We start from the raw sequence: 26,987 nt of genomic DNA on the forward strand, positions 1-26,987 counted from the left end.
ACCTCCCAGGGCCTTCTCCTAGTCATCCCTTAGGTAAGACTTCTTAGGGAACTCACCAAACCCCACACTTTTTGGTTTGAATTGACAAATCTGCACTTAACCCTGGTGGAACTAGTGGTAAAGAACCCATCTGCCAGTGCAGGAAACAGAAGAGATGTGGGTTTGATCCCTGTGTCAGTAAGATCTCCTGGAGGACGTGGAAACTCACACTGGTATTCTTGCCTGGAGAATCCCATGGTCAGGGGAGTCTGGCGGGCTACAGTCCACAGGGTCACAAAGAGTCAGACACAACTGAAGTGACTTAGCATTCAATCTTGACCCAGGATCTTGAAGGAACTCTACACACAGATCCTAATACAGGTATGTGCCCCAGGTCCTGCCCTAGCTCTGACTGCACCTTGCCTTAACTGGTTCCTCCAAGTGTACAGAGTACCACCTCCAAGACTTGCAAGTAATAACCCTCTATTTCACTTTCCCTTTGCTCTCTTTATTGAACCATACATTCTATCACTCCTAGGCTCTATTTAGTCAATATTAATTTAATAGAGTTACAACATCAGTTGGGAACTATTTGGTATTGAGGATAACAGAATTTAGGCAAACCTCAATGATTCAACTCAGATCAATAATCTCCAAACCATCCACCTCTATTTATTAAGGATGTTAGTAAAGGTTAAATGCTTTTTTTATTCAGGTTTTGAAGATTTTATATACTAATTTACTCTGGGAAACTAAAGCAGAAATAGACTATACAGTATTTTCCAAAATTAAGTTAGAAAAAGTTCCCATTTTTATTGAGTAGCAGTATTGAAGGGCCAGTGTTCTGGGGAATAAAAAGTTGATGCAGGCTATTATGTTAATTGAATCAACATTCACTATATTACTAATTTCAAAATTCAGTAACTTTATTTTTTTCAAGCTTCCCTGGAGGCTCAGCTGGTAAAGAATCTGCTTGCAATGCAGGAGACCCAGGTTCTATCCCTGGGTCAGGAAGATCCCTGGAGAAGGAAATGGCAACCCACTCTGATATTCTTGCCTGGGAAACCTCATGAACAGAGAAGTCTGGCTGGCTACAGTCCATATGTTTGCAAGAGTTAGACATGACTTAGCAACTAAACCACCACCACTGCTTCTTTTTAAATCATGCATAAGTATGGGGTTTTATTGAACCAGTCTAGCAAAGGTATAAAAGTTTAGATACTGAGTCCATATATTTTCTTGCAGGTCTACATGAAAACCAATTGTCTACCTTGTAATTTGAACTCTGGAATCTATATATATAATATTATTAAATATCCTAATGCAAACATTGCCACTACCAAAGGCATCTTCTTCAAGGGATCTTAAGAGGTGTCAGTTGTTGAAGGTGTTTTCTTTCTAGACCATGTTATAAGTGAACTAATAGATTGGTTTTGAAGGATATACATTGAAAAACAAGTGACCAGGTGAAACATGTGAAAATTGACCATTATTGGATCTTAAATGCTATCCTTGACAATTGGATAGTACCTTGTCAAGGACTTCCCTGGTGGCTCAGATGGTAAAGCGTCTGTCTACAATGCGGGAGACCTGGGTTCAATCCCTGGGTCGGGAAGATTCCCTGGAGAAGGAAATGGCAACCCACTCCAGTATTCTTGCCTAGAAAATCCCATGGATGGAGGAGCCTGATGCAGGCTACTGTTCATGGGGTCACAAAGAGTCAGATATGTCTGAGCAACTTCACTTTGTCTGAAGAAATAATAAATTCATAGAAGGATATGTGCACCCTTTTTTCCAGATGGAAAACAGTAAGAGCAAAGAACCAATAATAGTTATGAGGCACAAGCAAAGTAACTTATTAATGTTTCCTTATCTAATTCTATAGCACTCTTATGATGAGGTATATGTATTATTACCTCTATTTTTATATGAAGAAATTCAACTTGGGGAATTTAAATACTTGATATATGAATTTATTTATATCAGAATGATAAATGTTAATGTTCTTAAGCAGTATATTCTATGCATATTCTTATCAAAAACAAAAAAAATTACTCTGCATTTTTCTCTATATGGAAATATATATGTTCAATCAAGGATACACATTCTAAGAGGGAAAGTTAACAAATTCTTAATGAATGAATGAATGAGCATTCCAACGTTTCTCAGCTCAAGTGGTATTTTTTTGCCTATCCAATCCCAGTCTTTCCTCTTGACACATTCCTTTTTAAAAATTTATTCATTTTTAATTGAAGGACAATTGCTATACAATATTGTGTTGGCTTCTGTCATACATCAACATGAATCAGCCATAGATATACCTATGTTCCCTCCCTCCTGAACCTTTCTCCCAACACATTCCTTTTCATTTCAACTATGTTGTAAATTCTGGTAGATAGATAGAGAGATAACCTGTCTGTCTATCATGCTGTTATTATTACTTCTTTTTGTTGACTATTATAACTTTCCTATTACTTTTTCTTGTTTTTCTGCTCTTGGCTGTATTTAACATATTCTTTGGGACTGTTAAATGTGGTGTTTTATCATTTTTAAAAATTATTTAGGGGAAATATTCTTCACAAACATTTAAAACAATAAAATACCTTTAACAGTAAATGTGGGCAAATGTGTGAACCTAAAGGAAATGGCTCTGCTTTAGGTAAAGCAAAGTGAGGTCGACCATGAACATTATTCCAGAAGAACCTGTTATCACTGTTGAAAGAGGCAAATGTCTCCTAGCTTTATTTATCAGAAATGGAATTATGAGATTGTTTTTTGACTGCTGGTGTCCACTGATAGTTAAAAATGAAACATAGAAAGTCCTTTCACCTAGAAATAATTCTTCAAAGCCTACTCAAATTTGAGGAATTATTTGCCTGGTTTATAAAGAAGTTCAGTGTACATATTCTAACACTTATAAAGGTCTCCATTCCTATTACCCAGATAATTAAAGGCAATTCCTGCTATGAAATCTAGAACATATTTGCTCGAGACAAAAATTTCATGATATTAAATAAATTCAACCAAAATTTACTAACTTGCTAAGAAAACTGAAGTTTTAGACTTAAATGGTTATCTTTTAACTAGATTTTTATGCACAAATTAAAAAGAGCACAGTGTTAAAATATTACTTAAATATTTCTGCTGTACTTCCTGTTCCTAAAAGACATGGTTTTCTGTAATTCCTATTTGTACCTCCAGCTCATAGTAGATTCTCTATAAATGCTTGCTTGTTAAAGTATTGTACAGTCAAAATCAACATTTATGAGGTTTATGTAAATGAATGGTCAAAAGTATGTGAAGGATACAGATCTTGAAGTAAGAATGCAAGTTAGTACTATGTATGCTCGGGGACACTTTCAGTGGCATCAATAGACACTAATAATTTGACTTTTTATCTCTGTTTATTGATTTCTGCTGGTAGCAAGTCTAATGGCAGTACAAAGTCATAAAGAGAATTTAGAGTAGGACTTGGAGAACTACGACACTGTTTAGGAGACTCTCCATTTTAAATAGGCAATTTGTCAGCAACGTGACCTTTAAAATGGCTCTTTTATGTTATTTTCTTGTTTGCCTTTTTAAGCAATTCACCTAGAAATGGCATATTTTTTTTCAGGAAGAATCTATCTTTTCTTGACTAGAACATTATTCAGAATAACTAATCTTAAGGTTACAAGGAAAACAAGATAATGAAAATAAAAATATGGGAAGCATGTGTTAGATATTACACTGAAAGTTCTGAATTTGGCAACATAGTTACTAAATAATTTAGTTACATTTAAAAGCTCTACGATTCCCAGAGGAATTGGGTGGAAAGGGAGGTGGGAGGGGGGATCAGGATGGGGAATACATGTAAATACATGGCTGATTCATGTCAATGTATGACAAAAACCACTACAATATTGTAAAGTAATTAGCCTCCAGCTAATAAAATAAATGAAAAATAAAATAAAATAAAAGCTCTAGGTGGTCTTAAACAGATAAAATAAACCACACCCTTGAGAGGGACTGCATACATAGTTAGTGATAGGATTAATTAAGATTATTCTTAGAATAAAACTCTATTCATTTTCTGAAAATAATATAGCAGCAATGTACAACTTTTGAAATGGAGCCAGACCCCATGGGGTATTCCCAGGACAGACTCCACCCGCTCCAATGTCCTCAGCCTTCCTTTTGTCTATAGAAAAACTTTAGTCAAAGAATAAATTTAATCAGAGACATGAGAAAATGCAGACTCAAAGGAAAACAGTCCAACAAGACCAAATAATAGCAGTTTAGTCATTACATAAATAAAAGGAACTTTTGTTCTTCTTCAAAGACTATAAATAATATCTGAACTGTTTTATAGGTACTGAAACCCTCACCAGGTGGAAGAAGTTAGCTACATGATGAGCAAACAGCAGCCATGACACCAGCTGCCACAATTCTGACAACTGGCCTCAGAGAAACGGAAACAAACTGACCTTGGACCTGAAGATTAATTGTACCTAAAAAAGAATCAAGATGATGCTGATTAGACTACTGTATAACTAATCTCAAGATGACTGTTAGAGCTGACTGCTATGTCTGCAAGTAATCTCCTCCCCCTGCCTATACACCCCCGAAACTCTGCTTTAAAAGCTCTTGCCCACTGATTATTAGTGGGGAGGTGACCTTTGGACATTAAGTCCACCCTCTCCCTCAGCTTTCGCCCTCCAGAATAAAGTAAAATTTCCTTTCCACTAACCTTGTCTCTTGAGTATTGGCTTGTGAGTGACCAGCAGTTGGACCTGAGTTTCATTAACACTTTAGCTACATCTTTTCAATATGAACAAAATTGTCTGGTGTTTTTATGCCTAAAATCATACCCATAATTTCTATTTTGTCAGTATATGGGGCATATCACCATTAACTAAGCACACGAGCTATTCTGCCTCATTTTGGGGGGTATTCATCATACAGGTGGCCATGGAAAATGTCTAAGTATCCAATTCACATCGCCAGTGCACCTCCTCACAAAACATCTAAGACTGTCATTATGCAACACCGTGAAACACGTTACCATGAGATTGCCTTTTAAAATAGATATTACAATGGCAATTTGATTTTTAAATTAGTCCCTGCTTAATAGCTATAGGATAATTCATGCAGTTGTACTAATGAAGTATTCATAACTCTATAAACACTGCAGAAATGAAAAATCAAGATTATCCTTCATCCATTTTAAGCGGTTGTCTGCTGCCTTTGACATTGCCATTTGGCCTAAGGACATTAGTGAGGGGACAATGTGCAAAGTGCAAGTCGCTCAGTCGTGTCCGACTCTTTGCGACCCCACAGACTATACCAGTCCATGGGATTCTCCAGGCCAGAATACTGGAGTGGGTAGCCTTTCCCTTCTCCAGGAGATCTGCCCAACCCATGGATCAAACCCAGGTCTCCTGCATTGCAGGCCGATTCTTTACCAGCTAAGCCACAAGGGAAGCCCAAGAGGGGACAATAGAGACACACAAATCTATCTACTTTATCTATGTGCACAGAAAAACACATTCTGGATGGAGGTTTCAGTTCAGCACATTCGTTACCTTTTAATTGCCTCTAAATTGCATGGTGACCTGTCATATCAATAGCCAAGTGTGTTTAACTGAAATCAGCATGGTTTGGGCAACATGTGTTGTGAAAAACTTTCTCCTTCATTTAAATATACGTATGTGTGTCCATTTGAGCATGCTTGTGCAGTTACACCTGCTATTATAAAACCAGGTAGACCAAATAAAAGAGAAAAGCAAATGTATTCCTAGAAAATACAACTAAATAATGAACACAGACAAATTCCATCCAAACATGTCTCATGTTATACGTGATTAAATAAAGACCAGGTTATATAGTAAAAGTTTTGTTCAACAGCAACTATTTGCAATGCCAGATGTTCCACATGTCAGAAAAAGCATGAAAAGATACTGTGCAGTTAAACATTGTATTTAAAAATTTAAGCTATATAGAAACATTTCACTAAAAGAAAATATAAATTTGAGTATCTTAGGCTAGGCCACAGTGAGCACAGTATCATAAAAAATTTAGCATGACATTGACCATTTTGAGCACCAAAGTATACAAATTATCATTCCCTTAGAAGACTTACTAAAAGCTATTTCACTGTCACATGTAGAATGTACACACTTCATCCTTACTTCAAAAGAGTGCAATCATAAATATCACATTTCTAAGCCCCCAAAGAAAAATCCCATCATTCAGAACCTTAAGTAGAGCTTTCAGTCCATCTTACCAGTTTACAATCTTTCCTATATCCATTTATACAGTTCTGTAAAACAAAATAAAAATTACAGGCAAAGGAATTAACACATTTTCTCTTTTCACTTCTTTAGCCTGCTCTTTATCCCAATGAAACTCATTTTCAGAAAAGGGGTTGGGAACAGTGAGAAATGTAAATGCTTCCAAAATGAGAAAAGCCCAGCATATCCAGTTGGCCCAATGCCTGATAAGAATACAGTGGTACTGTGATGAACTGGCCATCATGGGTAGCAGGTGTAATATGACTTTTGGCATCACATGAGGAAGTTTAAATCAGCCTCCCTGCTCTTTAAATATTGATTTAGTAGGGGGGGGGGTATAGAAGATAAAAAGTAGTAAGTCCAGAGTTAGAAATGAAGAGAACCATCAGAAGGAACTGTGATCATCAGCCAGTGAAGTGGAAAGAACGAACAGAATGAGATTCTGGAGGTCAAATAAAGATGGACTTCATGAAGTTGGGACCTATGCTGCAGATAGGTAAAATAACACACACACTTACAATTTATCCTTGAATGTTTCCATAGCTAAGTTATATCTGATTTGGCAAAAATCTTTTGGTGGGGTGCTGGAGGCAACTGGGAGTTAATGTGAAGAGGAATGCAGACAATCAGTATAGGGAAATCTTTCAAGATGTTAAAAGCAGACAGTTTGTCCTTGTTTTCAATTGACAAATATTCCTTGCTCCAATTGAAAATGAGGACAGGTAGACAGTATGGGTTGTTGCTGTTGTTCATTTGCTCAGTTGTGTCTGACTCTTTGTGACCCCATGGACTGCAGCATGAAAGTCTTCCCTGTCCTTCAACATCTCCTGGAGCTTGTGCAAATTCATATCCATTGAGTTGGTGATGCCATCCAACCGTCTCATCCTCTAATGTCCCCTTCTCCTCCTGTCTTCTAATTTTACCAGAATCAGGGTTTTTTTCCAATGAGTTGGCTCTTCACATCAGGTGGCCAAAGTATTGGAGTTTCAGCATCAGTCCTTCTAATGAATATTCAGGATTAATTTCCTTTAGGATTGACAATTTTGATCTCCTTGAGTTCCAAGGGAATCTCAAGAGTCTTCTCCAACACCACAGTTCAAAAGCATCAATTTTACAGTGCTCAACCTTCTTTATCATCCAACTCTCACATCCATACTTGACTACTGAAAAACCATACCTTTGACTATATGGACTTTGTTGGCAAAGTAATGTCTCTGCTTTTTAATATGCTGTCTAGGTTGATCATAGTTTTTCTTCCAAGTAGCAAACATCTTTTAATGTTGTGGTTGCAATCACCATCTGCAGTGATTTTGGAGCCCAAGAATATAGTCTGTCACTGTTTCCATTGTTTCTCCAACTATTTGCCATGAAGTGATGGACTGGTTTCCATTATTTTAGCTTTTTGAATGTTGAGCTTTAAGCCAGCTTTTTCACTTTCCTCTTTCACTTTCATCAAGAGGCTCTTTAGTTACTCTTTACTTTCTGCAATAAGGGTGGTGTTATCTGCATATCTGAGGTTATTAATATTTTTTCCTGGCAATCTGATTCCAGCTTCTGCTTCATCCAGCCCAGTATTTCTCATGATGTATTCTGCATATAAATTAAATAAGTAGGGTGACAACATGCAGCATTGATGTACTCCTTTCCCAATTTTGAATTACTCTGTTCCATGTCCGATTCTGACTGTTGCTTCCTGACCTGCATACTGGTTTCTCAGGAGGCAGGTAAGGGGGTATGGTATTCCCATCTCTTTAAGAATTTTCCACAGTTTGTTGTGATCCACACAGTCAAAGGCTTTAGTGTAGTCAGTGAAGCAGATGTAGATGCTTTTCCGGAATTCTCTTGCTTTTTCTATGATCTAACAGATGTTGGCAATTTGGTCTCTGGTTCCCCTACCTTTTCTAAATCCAACCTGAACATCTGGAAATTCTTGGTTCACATACTATGGAAGCCTGGCTTGGGGAATTTTGAGCATTGCTTTTCTAGCATGTGAAATGAGTGCAACTGTGCAGTAGTTTGAACATTTTTTGGCACTGCCCTTTGGAACTGGAATGAAAACTGATCTTTTCAAGTCTTGTGCCAAATATGGAAAACTCAGCAGTGGCCACAGGACTGGAAAAGATCAGACAGTATAAGTAGAAATGCAAATTGAGATTGCTTATAGGAAAGTGTGGAAATGCTGATTTCTACTACTTTTCCCAATGTAATAAAAAGCAAGATCATAAATGTGAGGAGGAAGGAAGGCATACTGGATATTTGAGGGGGAAAGTAAAGTAAAGAATGGTTCTCTAAGAGACTGAGAGAGTTAAATGTGAAATTCTTTCTTTGACTTTTCCCACTTGGAGGGGAAAATGTAACATCATTGCTGGACAAACTTAAGGTTTCATCCATGTTTAACTGCCAGTAATTTAAAATGTGATCAAGCACTATGATTGTATTGTTTCTGAAGCCAGACTTAGTTTCTAGGGTGTTGGGTGAAAGGTAACAAAGCTGGATTTAATCAGGGATGAAATTTTTTTAGATGGTGTAAGGAAACAGATTGTTTGTGAGGCAACAATTGAGAAACTGACTAGACCATGAAATCTAAGTTGACGAAGTTCAGTTCAGTTCATGCATGAACTGAATTTTGTGACCCCATGGACTGCATCTTGCCAGGCTTTGCTGTCCATCAGCAACTCCTGGAGCTTGCTCAAGCTCCTGTCCATCAAGTCGAAGTTGGTTAAGGAGGGAAAGAAAAGCACAAGGAGTTAAGAGGGAGTGGCAAATATAAAGAACACTAACCAGGAGGTTCTAGTGATGTCAAGAACTGTGAGAGGATTGTGAGATGGAATGATAGGAAGCTGTTGTCAGAGACTAGAAAACTTGAGAATAAGATCATGGGGTGAACAGTGAATTAAACTATCAATGACTAGAGTATGATCATGAAGTAAGTGACTAAAATAGTGTCTAGGAGAAGGTAGAAGGTGAGATCAAGAAAATAAAAGGCCATAGAGGGAATATTTAGGTGATTCTGGAAAACACAAAGAAACATGATAAGAATGTCTGCAATTAACAATGTGCCCAATGAAGGAAAAGAACTTAAAACAGTGAAACAGGAGGCAATCTGGGCTCTTGGAGGTCAAGTTCAGTTTCTAAGACATGAGACAAGAAAACAGCATAGAGGAAAACAAACTGGACTGGAATTCAAGCTGGGGTTTCAGTCTCAGCTCTAAACCAAACAGTTTATGTTCTTGGACAACATATCAATATTTCTGAGTCTCCAGAGTGTGATGTATTACATTGAGGCACTAAATTACATGATTACTACACCACCATTCAATGCTAAATACACTATAGCTATAGCAACTATTTTTGTAAAATAGAGAAGGAAGAGTTGGTGAAAGAAGGTGAGGCAGGATAAATCCATTTGGAAAAGAGTTAAAATTCTCTCTATAATCTTCTTTATAAGATAGTAAAGAAGCACTGGAGCTTTGAGTCCACACCGAGTAATAATTGTAATCACCACAAGGCTGCTGCTGCTAAGTCAATTCAGTCATGTTGGACTCTGTGCGACCTCATAAACGGCAGCCCAGCAGGCTCCCCTGTCCCCTGGGATTCTCCAGGCAAGAACCCTGGAGTGGGTTGCCACTGCCCTCTCCAATGCATGAAAGTAAAAAGTGAAAGTGAAGTCGCCCAGTCATGTCCAACCCTTAGCAACCCCATGGACTGCAGTGTACCAGGCTCCTCCGTCCATGGGATTTTCCAGGCAAGAGTACTGGAATGGGCTGCCATTGCCTTCTCCGAATCACCACAATGAACACCACTAAAAACTGGTAGAATCGACTACATTACAGAACCTCCCTCCTTCCATATATAAAATGGAGGCAATAATAGTAATAATATCTACCTTAAAGTGTCTTGTGAGAATTAATTGAGAAAATAATGTCCAATTGTGGTTTCCTAAGACTATGATATCAGCCCTTCTCTCTCCTGCCATACATGGTCATTTCCTTCTTCTACCATTAGTTGGTACATATTTTATTTTTCCCATTAAAACAAAATAAACAATCTGAAAAGGTTATATTTTGTATTATCCCAGCTATAAATATAACCTTATGGAAATGGCAAAACTATGGAGACAGTAAAAATCTCAGTGGTTGCCAAGGGTTAGTGGGGTGTTAGTCACTCAGTCATGTCCAACTACAGTCCGTGCAACCCCACGGACTGTAGCCTCTGTCCATGGAATTCTCTATGCAAGAGTACTGGAGTGGGTTGCCATTTCCGCCCCCCCACCCCCCCCACCACCACCAAGGGATCTTTCTGACCCATGGATTGAACCTGGTCTCCTGCATTTCAGGCAGATTCTTTTTTTTTAATTTATTTTAATTGGAGGATAATTACTTTACAATATTGTGATGATTTTTGTCATACATCAACATAAATCGGCCATGTGTGTATATGTGTTCCCCCATCCCAAACCCACCTCTTACCTCCCTCCCCACCCTATCCTTCTGGGTTGTCTCAGAGCCCTGGCTTTGAGTGCCCAGCTTCATACATCAAACTCGCACTGGTCATCTATTTTACATATGGTAATATACATCTTTCAGTGCTATTCTCTCAAATCATCCCACCCTCACCTTCACCAACAGAGTCCAAAAGTCTGTTCTTTACATCTGTGTCTCTTGCTGCCCTGCATGTAGGATCGTCATTACCATCTTTACTATCTGAGCCACAGGTATAAATAGACAAAGCACAGAAGACTTTTAGGGCAATGGATGTATTCTGTATAATACTATAATGGTGGAGGCATGTCATTATACATTTGTCCAAACCCATAGAATGTATAGCACCAAGAGTGAATCCTAATATAAACAGTGGACTCGGGTGATAATGATATATCAGTGTTGGCTTGCTGATTGTATTAATGTACCTCTCTTGTGGGGGATGTTGATAGTGAGGGACATAGATAGTGGCGTATGTTGAGAGTGGAGGATGTTGAGAATCAGGGAGGCTGTGCATGTGTGTAGGCTGGGGAAGATATGGGAAATCTCATTAACTTTCACTCAGTTTTGCTGTGAACTTAAAATTGCTCTAAAAATAAAGTTTATAAAAACAAGAACAAACGAAACCCAACTGATTAACAGTCTTGACAATCTCTTCCCCTTGGATGGATATACAACTCACCTAACATTTTTATTTCTAGCCCAACTTTCTTTTCTATATCTTTACTGAGATAATTTTTTGTTCCGATTTGCAGCAAAATTCCTTACACAATTGTCTATACTTATTGCTTCCAAATAGGCTCCTCAATTTCTTTTTTAAACCAACCCCTAATGGAGGGATTTTCTTTCTTCTTGAAATTATTTTTTCTAAAAGTCATCAATAGTATTTATGTTTCTAAATCTAATGGCTTAAGTTTCTGCTATTGCTGACGTAGCAGCAGCATTTAGTACAGTTGTTCATTCTCTTCTTAAACATTTTTTTCTGTGGCTTCCTGGACACCACATTTTCATTGTCCTCCCCTTATCATTTCAGTTGACTATCCTCAGGCTCTTTGCTGATTTTCCCCACCCCCACCTTTTTTGTTTGTTTTTTTTCGGTTTGTTTGCAAATTCTTTATATTTCCAGCTGTTGAGACAGTATTTCTGATGGCTGAGGTTACCTTTAGTGGCAAAACTAGAGCCAGCTATTAAGCAGTCAGAATGCCACAGTAAATGAATACATATTCAATTATCTTTTAGCACCTTCTGTGTCCTCTTACAGAAGTTATAGATGTCTATTTAGTTTATCTGTTGTCTTAAGGAAGCTGCATTTACAATTATGCCATCTGAAGTTTTTTCAATCCTTCTATCTATATTTGTTTTTTTAAAAATAATTTTTATTTATTTTTTCTTTTTCTTTTCCTTTTTTTTAATTAGTTGGAGGCTAATTACTTTACAATAGTGTAGTGGTTTTTTGCCATACATTGACATGAATCAGCCATGGATTTACATGTGTTCCCCATCCCTCTGGGTCTTCCCATTGCACCAGCCCTGAGCACTTGTCTCATGCATCCAACCTGGGCTAGTGGTCTGTTTCACCCTTGATAGTATACATGTTTCAATGCTATTCTCTCAGAACATCCCACCCTTGCCTCCTCCCACAGAGTCCAAAAGTCTGTTCTGTACATCTTTGTCTCTTTTTCTGTTTTGCATATTGGGTTATCGTTACCATCTTTTAAAATTCCATATATATGTGCTAGTATACTGTATTGGTCTTTATCTTTCTGGCTTACTTCACTCTGTATAATGGGCTCCAGTTTCATCCATCTCATTAGAACTGATTCAAATGAATTCTTTTTAATGGCTGAGTAATACTCCATTGTGTATATGTACCATAGCTTCCTTATCCATTCGTCTGCTGATAGGCATCTAGGTTGCTTCCATATCCTGGCAATTATAAACAGTGCTGCGATGAACACTGGGGTGCACGTGTCTCTTTCAGATCTAGTTTCCTCGGTATAGATGGAGAAATATACCTTGTTCATGGATTGGAAGATTTAACATTGTGAAAATGGCTATACTACCCAAAGCAATCTACAGATTCAATGCAATCCCTATCAAGCTACCAATGGCATTTTTCACAGAACTAGAACAAATAATTTCACAATTTGTATGGAAATGCAAAAAACCTTGAATAGCCAAAGCAATCATGAGAAAGAAGGAGGAATCAACCTGCCTGACTTCAGGCTCTACTACAAAGCCACAGTCATCAAGACACTATGGTACTGGCACAAAGACAGAAATATAGATCAATGGAACAGAATTGAAAGCTCAGAGATAAATCTACATACCTACGGACACCTTATCTTCGACAAAGGAGGCAAGGATATACAATAGAAAAAAGACAACCTCTTTAACAAGTGGTGTGGAAAACTGGTCAACCACTTGTAAAAGAATGAAACTAGAACGCCTTGTAACACCATACACAAGAATAAACTCAAAATGGATTAAAGATCTAAATGTAAGATCAGAAACTATAAAACTCCTAGAGGAGAACATAGGCAAAACACTCTCCGACATAAATCACAGCAGGATCCTCTATGACCCACCTCCCAGAATATTGGAAATAAAAGCAAAAATACACAAATGGGACCTGATTAAACTTAAAAGCTTTTGCACAACAAAGGAAACTATAAGCAAGCTGAAAAGACAGCCCTCAGAATGGGAGAAAATAATAGCAAACGAAGCAACAGACAAAGGATTAATCTTCTATCTATATTTGAAATGGTATAATGTGGAGTAAGTTCTCATAAGCTGTTTTGGCCAACAGCATTTTCACTCTTAAAGCAGCACTTTATTTTTGGCCAACACTTTGAATGGATGTTTTTATTTAGAGAGGTTGGAAAAGGTCTTTCTAAATCCAGAAAATCCAGTGGTCTTTCAGTTAGCATCAGCACACAAGGTGGTGTTTTTAGTGCCAGAGGCTTGAAGAGAGAGACTGTATAAGGTCAAGATGTGCTAGTCCTGAAAATGCAATCTCTTCGTTAGTTCCCGCTACAACAATTCTCAACTCTATCTGGCACCAGCAACATCACGCTAGCATTTGAAACTCCTTCTTGGAATCCTTGTTTCAGGTCAGCATTTGGTGGCGCTACCTTTAATTTTTCCACAGACCTGGTTTGCTCACTAAGACTTTTGGTGTATTCCATTTTATACTGAATTTGACTAAGTTCTGCCATCTCAGCTGCAAAGGGAGAAGGGAATGCTTCCCTACTCACTAAATGTGGACCAACTACTGCTTGCTTTTTAGCATTATCTGCTCCTGTGCTTCATACTAAATCCTTTAAACTTGCTTCCATGTGCATGTGCTGGGTTTAGAGTTACTTTTATCCCCTTGGGCCTGGTGGAGGGATGCCGGAGGCAAGTGCTGCTGCCCACAGGTTCCCGCCCACAGGCTCCCAGGCAGTGGGGTGGGCACTGTCAGGGGCTGTTGGTCAAGCGCACATTTTGAGATGAGAAATAATTGTAATAACTGAAGCTCAAGAATAGGAAATGGACAAGAAATAGGAATATAGGAGTCATTAGCCCACAAAGAAAATTTAAAACATGTGGCTAGATGAGATCACCAAGAACATAAAATACTGTAAATATAAATAGAGAAGGGAAAACACACATGGACTGAACTTCAGGGGACATCAGTTTTCAAAGTTAGGGAGAAACAAACCAAAAAAAGGAGCAAATAGTCAAATCCAAGAGAAAAATTGGAGTTATCATACACAGACTTTAAAATTACTGTGATTAATATGTTGGTTGTAATGTATGACTAGATGGAGAACATCACAGAGAATAAAATCTGTTCTGAAATATAAAATTCATATTTTAGAACTGAAAATTACCATATTTACAATAAATGACTTCAAATCTAGATTTAACCATGTATTTAGAAAATACAAAATTAGTAAACTGGACTTTCCATGAGTAAAAAATTTCAGTGTAAAACAGAAAAGAATTACGAGAAACACCTAATGTGTGAGACTTGGGTAAAAGTTGTAATGTATGTATAAGGCAATCTTTGAATGGGATGAGTGAGAGAAGGGGCAGAAAGCAATATGAGAAAAATAGCTGGGAATTTTCACAACTGGCAGAAAAAAATTAAACTACAAATTAAGGAAGACCTACAAAATCAAGAAGGAGATATAAAAGGACCTCTGCACCAAGTTACATCATTAAAACCTGCTGAAAACCAGCAACAAACAAAATGTCTAAAAGCAGAGAAAAACAAAAGCATAACACTGTTAGGAAGAGTGCTAACTTTTCAATTGGAAGGACAGTAACCAAAAGAAAACAATGATTTTTTTTCAAAGACTTGAAAGAAAATACCTGCCAACCAGATTTTGTCTCTGGAAAATATCCTTCATAATTATAGCTATGTAAAGATGTTTATAGATAAATTGAAAGACTATTTTGCCTGTGAACTTAAAGAAAAGAAGTATCAAAGGAAATTCCTAAAACAAAACTCAAATGATCCTAAAAAGATATTGGCAATGCAGGAAGAGAGACTAAAGGAGAGGACATGTTTGGGTAAATAAGTAACATTGATTAAAACAAGCTCAATGTTTTAAGAGGTTTAAAATATATGCAAAATTAAAATACAGGAATATGATAAGATAACACATAAGAGGGAATGTATGGAATTAAAGATTTCTAAGTCTGGGCAGTGGTAAAACTATAGGTCTAAAGAAAAAGTGAACGTTGCTCAATTGTGTCAAACTCTTTGCGATCCCATGAACTGTAGCCTGCCAGGTTCCTCTGTCCATGGAATTGTCAAGAATATTGGAGTGGGTTGTCAATTCCTTCTCCAGGGGATAGAGAAGACTTTAGTAAATAAATTTGATTTTATAAGTTCATTGTTTCTCAAACGTATGTGATCACAACATTTCTTCCATCATTTCACATTACTGAAAATACTGTTCAGTGGAACATACTTGAGGAAAAACTGATGCTACACTTAACCAGGGCTGCTGTAAATTTATAGTCACCAATGCCATTCATGGGCGGGAAAAAATAAATCTCTGAAAAATTGTGAAAGACGATGTTCACGAAAAGCTTTTAGACCAATTTTGCAGGCTTGACTTTGTATAGGGAGGGAGAATCTCTATTCTGTATCCCTTCAGCATAGATATCTTTCTGTGTGATATGAATATTGACCTAATCGTACATTGCTGTCTATGCTCTCTTTAATTTTTTTATCCACAAATGCATGTAATTTATGTTAGGTTTATATAAGTTTGCTGGATCACATATGTCTAATTCATTCCTCTTTATTATAGAAGGAATTTAAATGAAGCTTTCAAAATCAATGTAAGGTATGTTAAAAAAATTTAGGTCTATTCTTCCATACATTACAGGCCAAATTTTCATCTAGATATAATTTCCTCTTCACCTAATTCCATTTCTGATTATATGGTTCTTTTGAGTACGATTATACTAATTACAGAGATTATTCTTGAAAATCAGATTACGCTACTTCCACACTGCCTCAGATTAATATTAGTAATATAGCTATAACAATTTACTCAACAAAGTATTAGTAATTCAGTGTAAATTTCATAGATAAGCACACAGCATAATTCTATTATTTTAATTATCATGTGCTTCAAGAATATAAGAGAAAATTCTTAATTTTTTAGTTAACTTTTGAGAAATTAGACAATTTAATAAGCTACTTAATACTTTTCATAAAAAGCAAAATTAAATAAGTGGGACAACAACAAATTAAAAAGCTTCTGCATAGCAAAGGAAACTATCAACAAAATAAAACAGCAACCTACTAAGTGGGTGAAAATGTTTGCAAATCATATATCTAACAAGGGGTTGATATCCAAAATATATAAAGAATTTGTACAACTCAATAGCAGAAAAGGAGTCTGATTAAAAATAGGTAGAGGACCTGAGCAGACATTTTTTTCCATAGAAGACATAGAGATGGCAAACAGGTACATGAAAAGATACTCAATCATCTTTTCATTAATGACATTAATGAAACCATCAATCATCAGAGAAATGCAGATTAAAACCACAATGAGATACCTTCACACATGTTAGGATGGCTGTTATACAAGAAATAACAAGTATTGGTAAGGATGTGGAGAAAAGGGACTTCTTTGTGTGATGTTGATGTGACTGTAACTTGGTATAGCCACTAGGAAAAACAGTATGGAGAATCCTCAGAAAAAGTAAAAAGATAAAAAATAGAACTACCATATAACCTAACAATTCTACTTCTGAGTATTTATCAAAAGAAAATGAAAACTCTAACTCTTTGCAGCATTATTTACAATAGCCAAGATATGGAAACAGCCTAAGTAAGCGTCCATGGATGAGTGGATGGATAAAGAAGGTGTGTTATATACATACAAAGTAATATAGTCAATCATAAAAAAAGAATTGAGACAATGTGGATATTCCTCAAGGGCATTATGCTAAGTGAAATGTCAGAGAAATAAAAGTGACAAATGCCATACAATTTCTTTCATATGTGGAATATGAAAAAAGAAAGTGCATAAATACAGAGAATAGATTGGTGGTTGCCAGAGTTGGAAGGTGTGAGAAATGGGTAAAGGGACTCAAAAGATAAAATATAAACAATGACTTGGTCTTCACTGCCAGGTTTGCAGGAGCTAATCTAGTATTAAATGAAGATATAATGAGTGATCTAGAATAAAAACCAATCTCATTTTTTTTTCAACATTTGCTTTGGAAGATAATGGAGAAAATAAGGATCTCTTTCTGTGAAATTCTGAGGCCAGAAAGAATACCAAAATTAACCAACAATAATTGTGTCACCTTTGTAGTCAATTCAGAAAATATTTGCAAGCAAATATGCAAGCTTCAGAAAATCATCAAGATAGAAATAATACACAGAAAACTATCTTATACCAGTAGAGTAAGGCCAAAGATAGCTGAGTAGGTGAAAAAAGCTACTTTATGCTACTCTGCCCTAGTCACATACTGTCAAGACCTGAGGGATTGAGATTCAACCACAGTTAAGACTAAATTGAGACTAAACCCACTACAAAGTCTTCATTTGTTTTTATGTTTCAAATTTAACTTTGGAAGGTAAAATTATTTGGTGATAAACTATCAGGTATAAAGATAATAAAGGACTCAAATCTATCTATCTAATTTACTTAAAATGGAAAATGCTTTAGTTCTTATATCTTGAATATAATTCTTGTATTTTGAAAATTCTTATATTTTGGTAATATACTTAAAGAGACTAAAACCCCTTACCTAATAAAAACATTGAAAATACAACACTGAAAATTCTGACCTTTCTAGCCCTTAGTATCATTCAGTTAAGGATAATTATTAATGTTGTCCTGAATTTTTTGGTTTTGATGCATTCAATAAGCAATCTTAGTCTCTGAGCAAAAAAACATACCAGTTCAGCAAAATCTATTTTTCCTTGAATGGTTCTTTGATTTGCTTTCCCACAGATATGTGGGAAAAAACTCAAAGCCCACTAATGCTGGCATTAATATACATTAGTCATTGGAGTAGACCACTTCCCAACTGGACCCCACCACATTTCCAGTGGACACCCAATTAATGACTGTCTAATTGACTCATCTGCAAATCTTACAAAGCAATACTTTTGCTAAGTAAATTGAACCTGCCATTGCAAAGTTCCACAAAATTGAGGGCATAATTAACTCTACTGAGGCATACTCGATCTTAGAAGCCCTGGGGATAATCAATAATTAGTTTCATTCTGAAATGGTTCTGTTGCTATATCCATGGCACAAGGTTTCTAAATTACTTTTATTTTGATGATTGTTGCTTATTTGGATCAGAACAGAAAAGCTGTAGCTAACTCAAGCTTTATAGCATAATAAACTTTCCAAAGTACCTTGAGATTAAAAACAATCAAAGTAAATGAAGCATCAAGTACTATTTATCTTCCAAAATATTACTGCTTCCAAAAAAAAGGAGGCCAAATAAACAACCACTCTTTATCTATCACATTCAATGTTATATAGCAGCAACATTTCATTTTATAAAACAAAGAAAATGAAGAGTTCTGATTGGCTGATAAACATTCTAACTGTGACTTCCTAGAAAATTCATGGTCTAAAATTTATGAGCATCACCTTTTAATTAAGAGTAAGAATTCTGAGCACAGAGATTATAATCAGTATAACTGATGGGGTTCAATATTTATGGGACCCATCAGTTAGCAAAAGTGTAGAAGGAATTGAACCCTCTGATGATATAATAAGAATTCCAAAACCAGAAATTCTAAATGAAGTAAATTCATAAAACTCAAAGTATATGCTTAGCATATACTATGTAAATAGACTTTTAAATGCAATTTTTCTGGCATCAAAATATCATTTTGCTTTAAAGTTAGAAAAAAATAAGCAATCTTTCTGTTCTAATTCAAGAAGTGACAAAAGCAGCTTTATCTGTCTGCTTCCCAGTTTAAGGAAGACTGCCTTGCCCTTTGTCCATTAGGTGATGTCAGATACTATTCTAGAGACATATTAAGAATTTATCCTAGATTTAAGTGTGTGTGTGTTCAGTCACTCAGTCTCACACAACTCATTGTGGTCCCATGGACTGACTGTAGATCACCAGGCTTCTCTGTCCATGGAATTTTCCAGGTAGAAATACTGGAATGGGTTGCCATTTCCTTCTACAGGATTTAACTATATGCAATAATAAAGAAAATGTATACAAATTGTTTCCTAAGTCATAATCACTTTCCCTTTAGTCCTGGTCACAACCTAATGTAAAAACAGAGTATGCACAGAGGTGTGACCAAGATAGAGTAGGAAGACCCTGAGCTCACCTCCTCCTGTGGGAACACCAAAATTCCAACTATTTACAGATAAATTATCAGTGGGAATGACCTAAAAAATAGAAAAAACCTACAACTATAGACACACACACACAAAAACAACCAAAACAAGATAGGTAGGGAAGACAGAGATGCAGAGTAGTTAAGACTTATGCCCCTGAGGAGGTAACCTACAACTGGGAGAATGTAGAGGTTCTCTGCAAGAAGCAAGGTGTCGAGCCCACATTAGGCTCCACAGCCTGGGGGTACTATACCAGGAATCCATATCCCCCAGACTGGCTTTGAAGGTGAGTGGGTATAGATACAGCAAAGCTGGAGCGTTGTAGGAAACACTCTGCTCTTAAAGAGTCTCCACACACTCCAAGTTCTATTTCAAAGACAGTAATTTGAAAGAAGCCTGGGTTAGACCCTTTTGGTGGAGCCTTACGGAGAGGCAGGAGGCAACCGTAACTTCCCCTGGGTATATAGACACAATGGCAGCTGTTTCTGGGAGCTCATTCTACCAGGAGAACCATGGTACAGGCAAATGCCATTTGGGGGTCTCATCTAGCTTGTTAGTAGTGGTGCTTACCCTTCCATGAGTGAGCCAAATCCAGCCTCAATCACCACCCTCCCCAGGTCCCACAACCAGTCATGTCAGGACCCTGGCCCAGCAGCTACTGAAAAGCAAGGCAGGGCCTGGCAACCAGCTGGGCTGGAGACAGACCCACGTACTTGTGTGCCCACAGTTGTTGGCCCTACCACAACATAAAGGCCCAAACAGCACATACAGGGGACACCATTGCAGAAGATAGCTCTGGTGTCTAGAGGGGAGTATGCTGCTGTCCCCCATTTTCACCTCTGCATAAGACTGTTGTCCAATATCAGGAAATGTAACCAAGCTTCCTAATATGTAGAAGTAAATAAAAACAATTAGGTAAAATGAGGAGATAGAGGAATTAAGTTCAAACTGAAGGAAGAAGATTAAAACCTCAGAAAAAGAATTAAATGAAGTGAAAATAAGCAACCAATCCAATAAAAAGTTCTAGGTAATGATCATAAAGATCCAATTAAAATAAAGAAATTTATATGAAAAAATAAAATTTATTTTAAAAAATTAAAAAATTAAGATGCTCAATGAACTTCAGAAGAATTAATAAACACAGTGAGAATTTTAACAGAGTTAGAAAATATTATATAGAGAAGAATCAAATCAATGCTTACTATAACTGAAATAGAAAACATACAAGAAGAAAATCAACAGTAGATTAAACAGGAACAGATGAACAAACTTCAAGATAGTAGTGGAAATCACCCAAGATGAACAACAAAAAAAAATTTTTTTAAATATGAAGAGACTTTACAAGACCTCTATGACAATATCAAGTATACTAATATTCACATTATAGGAGTCCCAGAGAAGAAAAGAGAGAGGAGGGGCAAAGACTTTATTTGAATAGTTAGTCACTCAGTGGTGCTTGATTCTTTGTGACCATATGGACTGTAGCCCACCAGGTTCCTCCATCTATGGGATCCTCCAGGCAAATATACTGGAGTGGGTTGCCATTCCCTTCTCCAGGGGATCTTTGAGATCTAGGGATTGAACCCAGGTCTCCCACATTGCAGGCAGATTGTTTACCATCTGAACCACCAAGGGAAGCCTGAATATTATTTGAATAGTATTAGTTAAAGTTTTCCCTAGTCTAGGAAAGGAAACAGACATTCAGATCCAGGAGGAATAGAAAGTCTGAAACAAAATGAACCCAAAGTGGCCATCCCAAGACATATAATAATTAAAAAGGCAAAAAGATAAAGAGAAAATCAACTAGTTACATACAAGTTATGTATGCTCCTATAAGCATATAAGCTGGCTTTCCAGCAGAAACATTACAGTCTGGAAGTAAGTGGCACAATATATTCAAAGTACTAAAAAGAAAAGAAAACAAAACAAAAACAAACTTACAACCAAAAATGGTCTACCCACCAAGGCTCTCACTCAGCTTTGAAGGACAGATAAAGAGTTTTACATATCATCAAAAGCTAAAAGAGTTTAGTACCACTAAGCTGGCTTAATAAGAAATGTTAAAGGAGCTTCTCTATGTGGGAAAGAAATGATCACAACTATAAAGATTACAAATGGAAAAATCTCATTGATAAAGGCAAATGTACAATAAGGTTGATTAAGATCAAGCACCTATAATGCAAGTAGGCATATAATATTCCATCCAAAAGCAGCAAAATAAATGTTCTTTTCAACTGTGCATGAAACATTCTCCAAAATGCATTTAAGACTGAAATCATATTATTTATAACAAGCATCTTTTCTGATCACAAAGATATGAAAACAGAAATAACAAGAAAAAATTGTAAAAACCACAACCACAAGGAAGAAAAACAATGTACTACTAACTACCAGTGGGTCACAGAAGAAATCGAGGAGGAAATTAAAAAATACTGGAGACAAATGAAAATGGAAACACAATCATGTAAAATCTATGGGGTACAGCAGTAACGTTCTAAGATCGCAGTTGATAGCAATAGAACCCTACCTGAGGAAAAAGAAAAATTCTCAAGCAATCTAACCTCACACCTATAAGAATTTGAAAAAGAAGAATAAACAAAACCCAAATTAGTATAAGGAAAGAAATAATAAAGATCAGAGCAAAAATAGAGGCTAAAAATTCACCAGAAAAACTGGTTCTTTGAGAAGATAAACAAAATTAATCAACCTTTAGCCAGATTCCTCAAGAAGAAAAGAGAGAGGGCACAAATCAATAAAATAAAAAATGAAAGAAGTTGCAATTGACACCAAATGATCATAAACAGTTACTATGAACAATCATATACTAGTAAAGTGTACAACCTAAAAGAAATGGATATGTTACTAGAAACAAAAAAATCTACCAAGATTGAATCAGGAAGAAATAGAAAATATGATCAGATCAATTACCAGAATTGAAATTGAATCACCAATCAAAATATTTCCAACAAAAAGTCCAGGACCATATAATTTCACAGGTACTTCTATCAAACATTTAAAGAAGAATTAAGACCCATCCTTCTCAAACTATTCCAAAAGTATTGAACAGAAAAGAATGCTTCTGAACTTATTCTATGAGGCCAGCATCACTATGATAACAAACAAAATCCAGGATGGTTCAGTATCCACAAATCAATCAGTGTAATGCACCATGTTAACAAATTAAATACAAGTAAGATCATCTCGATCAGAAAAAGTTTTTGACAAATTCAACATATCATAAAAACTCCAATAAAGTGGGTAAAGAGGAAACACACTTCAACATAATACAGGTCATATATATCAAACTCACATACTCAACAATGAAAAGCTGAAAGCATTTCCTCCAATATCAGAAACAAGATAAGATGCTCACTCTTACCATTTTTACTCACTGTAGTACTGGGATAACAATCAAACAAGAAAGAAAGAAAAGGAATCCAAACTGGAAAGGAAAAGTGTAAAACTGTCACTGCAGATGACATGATACTATAAAAAGAATATCCTAAAAAGGCCACCAGAAAACTCTAACAGCTCAATGAATTCATTAAAATGTCAATAAAAAATTAATAGAGAAATTTTTTGTGTTTCTATACACTAATAATGAATTATTTAAAAAAATTAAGAAAACAATCTCATAAGAAAGAATAAAATACCTAGGAATAACTCTAACCAGGGAGGTAAGACCTATACTCAAAAAAATACAATACATTGATGAAACAAATTACAGATGACACAAACAAATGAATTCAAAAAGAATCATAATGGTCTTTCTCACACCATATACAAAAATAAACTCAGAATTGATTAAAGACTTAAATGTTAGACCTAAAACTCCTAGAAGAAAATGTAGGCAGCATGCTTTTTGACATCAGTCTTAAAAATATTATTTTGGGTTTATCTCCTCAGGCAAGGGAAACAAAAGCAAAAAGAGATTATATCAAACTAAAAAGCTTTTGCACAGCAAAGGAAACCACCTACAAAATGAAAAGGCAGTCTACTGAATGGGAGAAGATATTTTCAAATGATATATCCAAAGAACTCATACAACTCACTAACAAAAAAAATTGATTAATAAATGGGCAGAGGGTTTGAAAAAGCATGAATCCAGAGAAGACATGCAGATGGCTAATAAGTATATGAAAAGATGCTCAACATTCTAATCTGGGAAGCACAAACCAAAATGACAATGAGATAGCACCTCACAAAGAATGGCTATCATCAATAAAAACACCATATGACCCAGCAGTCCAACTACTGGGCATATACCTGGAGCAAACCACAATTCCAAAAGACACATGTACCCCAGTGTTCATTGCAGCACTACTTACTAAAGCAAGGACATGGAAGCAACCTTGATGCCCAATGACAGATGAATGGATAAAGAAATTGTGGTGCATATGTATAATGGAATACTCAGCCATAAAAAAAAAAACTAATTTGATTCAGTTGAACTGAGGTGAATGAACCTAGAGTCTGTTATACAGAGTGAAATAAGTCAGACGAGAAAGACAAATATCACATAGTAATGCATAATATGGAAATTAGGAAAATGGTACTGATGGGCCTATTTGTAGGGCAGCAATAGACACACAGACATAGAGAACAGAATTATGGACACAGTGGGGGAAGGAGAGGGCGGGATAAATTGAGAGAGTAGCATTGAAACATATATATTATCATATATAAAACAGATAAATAATGGGAATTTGCTATATGACTCAGGGATCTCAACTTGGTGCTGTGTGACAACCTCTAGGCGTAGAATGGGGTGGGAGGTGGGAGGGAGTTTCAAGAGGGAGAGGACATATGTATACCTATTGCTGAATCATGTTGATGTATGGCAGAAACCAACACATCATTATAATGTATTTATCCTCCATTTATAAATAATTTAAAAAAGACAATAAACAATGAGTTGGTGAGGATGTGGGAAAAAAGGTAACTCTTGTGCATTGTTGATAAGACTATAAATTAGTGTAGCCACTATAAAAAATAGAATGGGAATTTCTCAAAAAAATTAAAACTAAATTGTCATATGATCTGGCAATTCCACTTCTGATTATTTACTCAATGAAAACAAAACACTAAATCAAAAATACATATATGCATTCCATTTTCATTGTAGCACTTTTTACAATAGCCATTTACACTTACACTGTAAGTGGCCATCAATAAATGAATGGATATAAAGGAGGTGGTGTGTATGTATAGGTATATATATGCATATTATGTATATATACTTATATATACACAGCTTATATACACAATGAACTAGTACTCAGGCATAAAAAATTAAATCTTGCTTCTTGCCACAACACATGTAAATCTAGAAAGCTTTACACTAAGTGAAATAAATCAGACAGAAAAAGGTAAATGATCTCACTTATATGTGGAATCTGAAAAAACAAAACAAAATAAAAGCAGATTTATAGATAGAGAATAGACCAGTGGTTTTCAGAAGGGAGAGGCATGATGGGGTCACAGAAATATGTGAAAGGGATTAAGAGGTACAAACTTCCACTTATACAATAAATAAATCATGAGGATGTAATATACAGCATAAGGCATATGATTAATACAGTGACAACTTTTTAAGGGGACTGAGAATTACTAGATTACTCTTATGATCATTTCATATTTTATACAAACATCAAATCCTTATGTTGTTCAGCTGAAACTAACATAACATTGTGCATTAACTATATTTCACATGAAAAAAAAGAGTAAGCACACATAATCATTTCACAATATATGCTAATACTAACTAGACCTAAAAATATCTGGACTAAATAATGTTAGTCCATGGAATTCTCCACGCAAGAATACTAGAGTGGGTAGCCATTCCCTTCTCTAGGGGATCTTCCCCACCCAGGGATCAAACCCAGGTCTCGAGCATTGAAGGCAGATTTTTTTTTTACCATCTGAGCCACCAGGGGAGCCCTAATGTTAGTGCAGCAGATTTAAAAGTATGCACTATTTGATTTTTACTCAATTATGAAAATATATAATTTATAATACTTCCATGTGACTGTTAGGATATTTAAAGGAATAGGGAATATGGGGGTAAAGTTGTAAACACCATTCTACATAGACAAATGTATAGCTTGAAGACAAAATTTTATCATAACAAAGAACTTTTATTTTGAATGAATCAAAGCATTAAGTTTCTGGGACTTCCCTGGTGGTCTAGTTGTTGGGACTCCATGCTTCCACTGCAGGATGCAAGGGTTTGATCTCTGGTCTGGTCAGGAACTAAGATCCCACAAGTTACATGGAGTGGCCAGTAAAAAAATAATTATTTAATTGTGAAAGTGTTAGTCACTCAGTCGTGTCCAACTCTTTATGACACTGTGGATGTAGCCCAAGAGGCTCTTCTGTCCATGGAATTCTCCAGGCAAGAACACTAGAATGGTTAGCCATTCCCTTCTCCAGGGGATCTTCCCAACCCAGGGAGTGAACCTAGGTCTCCTGCATTGCAGACAGATTCCTTATCATCTAAGCCACCAGGGAAACTCAATTAATTAATTTAAAAGAATTAATAGCAGTGGAGACTCTAGTTAATGTGTTCTGAAATTTATCTGGCTGCCTAATATTTATATGGTCACAAAATAATCCAGTCTAATTTGGGTTTGTTGGTATGCTTGTGTCTTCAGAAACCTTGGAACAATGAAATATAAAACAAGCTAGAATTTTCTCTCAATCAGTAATGCAGAAAATAATACCTTTAACAATTTACATGAGAAAATATTATGATTTTAGTGTGTGTCTGGAAGTCAAGAGGAGAGAGAACCTGATGTGAAATATGTAAGGAGTCATCTATACTGGTTAAGAATTATGGCCCTGATGTCAGACTCCATGAGGTTATGACACCAACTTCATTATTTACTAGTTTGTGTGATCCTGAACAATTTTAATGAATTTCTCTATCATCTTATTTTCCCATTTATAAAGTGGAATTAGGATTAGTAATTAATTACAAATATGATTATTATAAGGGTTGTATAAGAAAATTCATGTAAATGTATGAAAGAAGAATGACAATTACTATGATGATTGTTTATAAAGATGATGTTTCTAAATTAAATGTTAGTAATAATAATTTAGGGCTTCCCTGGTGGCTCAATGGTAAAGGACACACCAGCCAATGCAGAAGATACAAGTTTAATCCCTGGGTTGGGAAGATACCCTGGAGAAGGAAATGGCAACCCATTCCAGTATTCTTGCCTGGGAAATCCCATGGACAGAGGAACCTAGTGAACTACGATCCATGAGTTTGCAAAAGAATTGGACATGACTTAGCAACTAAACAACAATAACAAAGAATAACATTTATTGAAATTTACTAGGTTCTAGAAGCTTTGCAGATTTAATTCTCACAACTCTCCATAGGGTAAGTATTATTTTACAGATAA

At 36.1% G+C, this 26,987-nt stretch overlaps 1 pseudogene; it reads right to left on the bottom strand.

The window, feature by feature from the left end:
- Positions 1–11,906: 11,906 nt before the first annotated feature.
- Positions 11,907–13,971, bottom strand: LOC110143606 (mitochondrial fission factor-like; annotated as a pseudogene).
- Between the last annotated feature and the right edge of the window lie 13,016 nt (positions 13,972–26,987).

The sequence above is a fragment of the Odocoileus virginianus genome, chromosome 5, assembly GCF_023699985.2.
Source record: "Odocoileus virginianus isolate 20LAN1187 ecotype Illinois chromosome 5, Ovbor_1.2, whole genome shotgun sequence".
In the NCBI taxonomy this organism is placed as follows: Eukaryota; Metazoa; Chordata; class Mammalia; order Artiodactyla; family Cervidae; genus Odocoileus; species Odocoileus virginianus.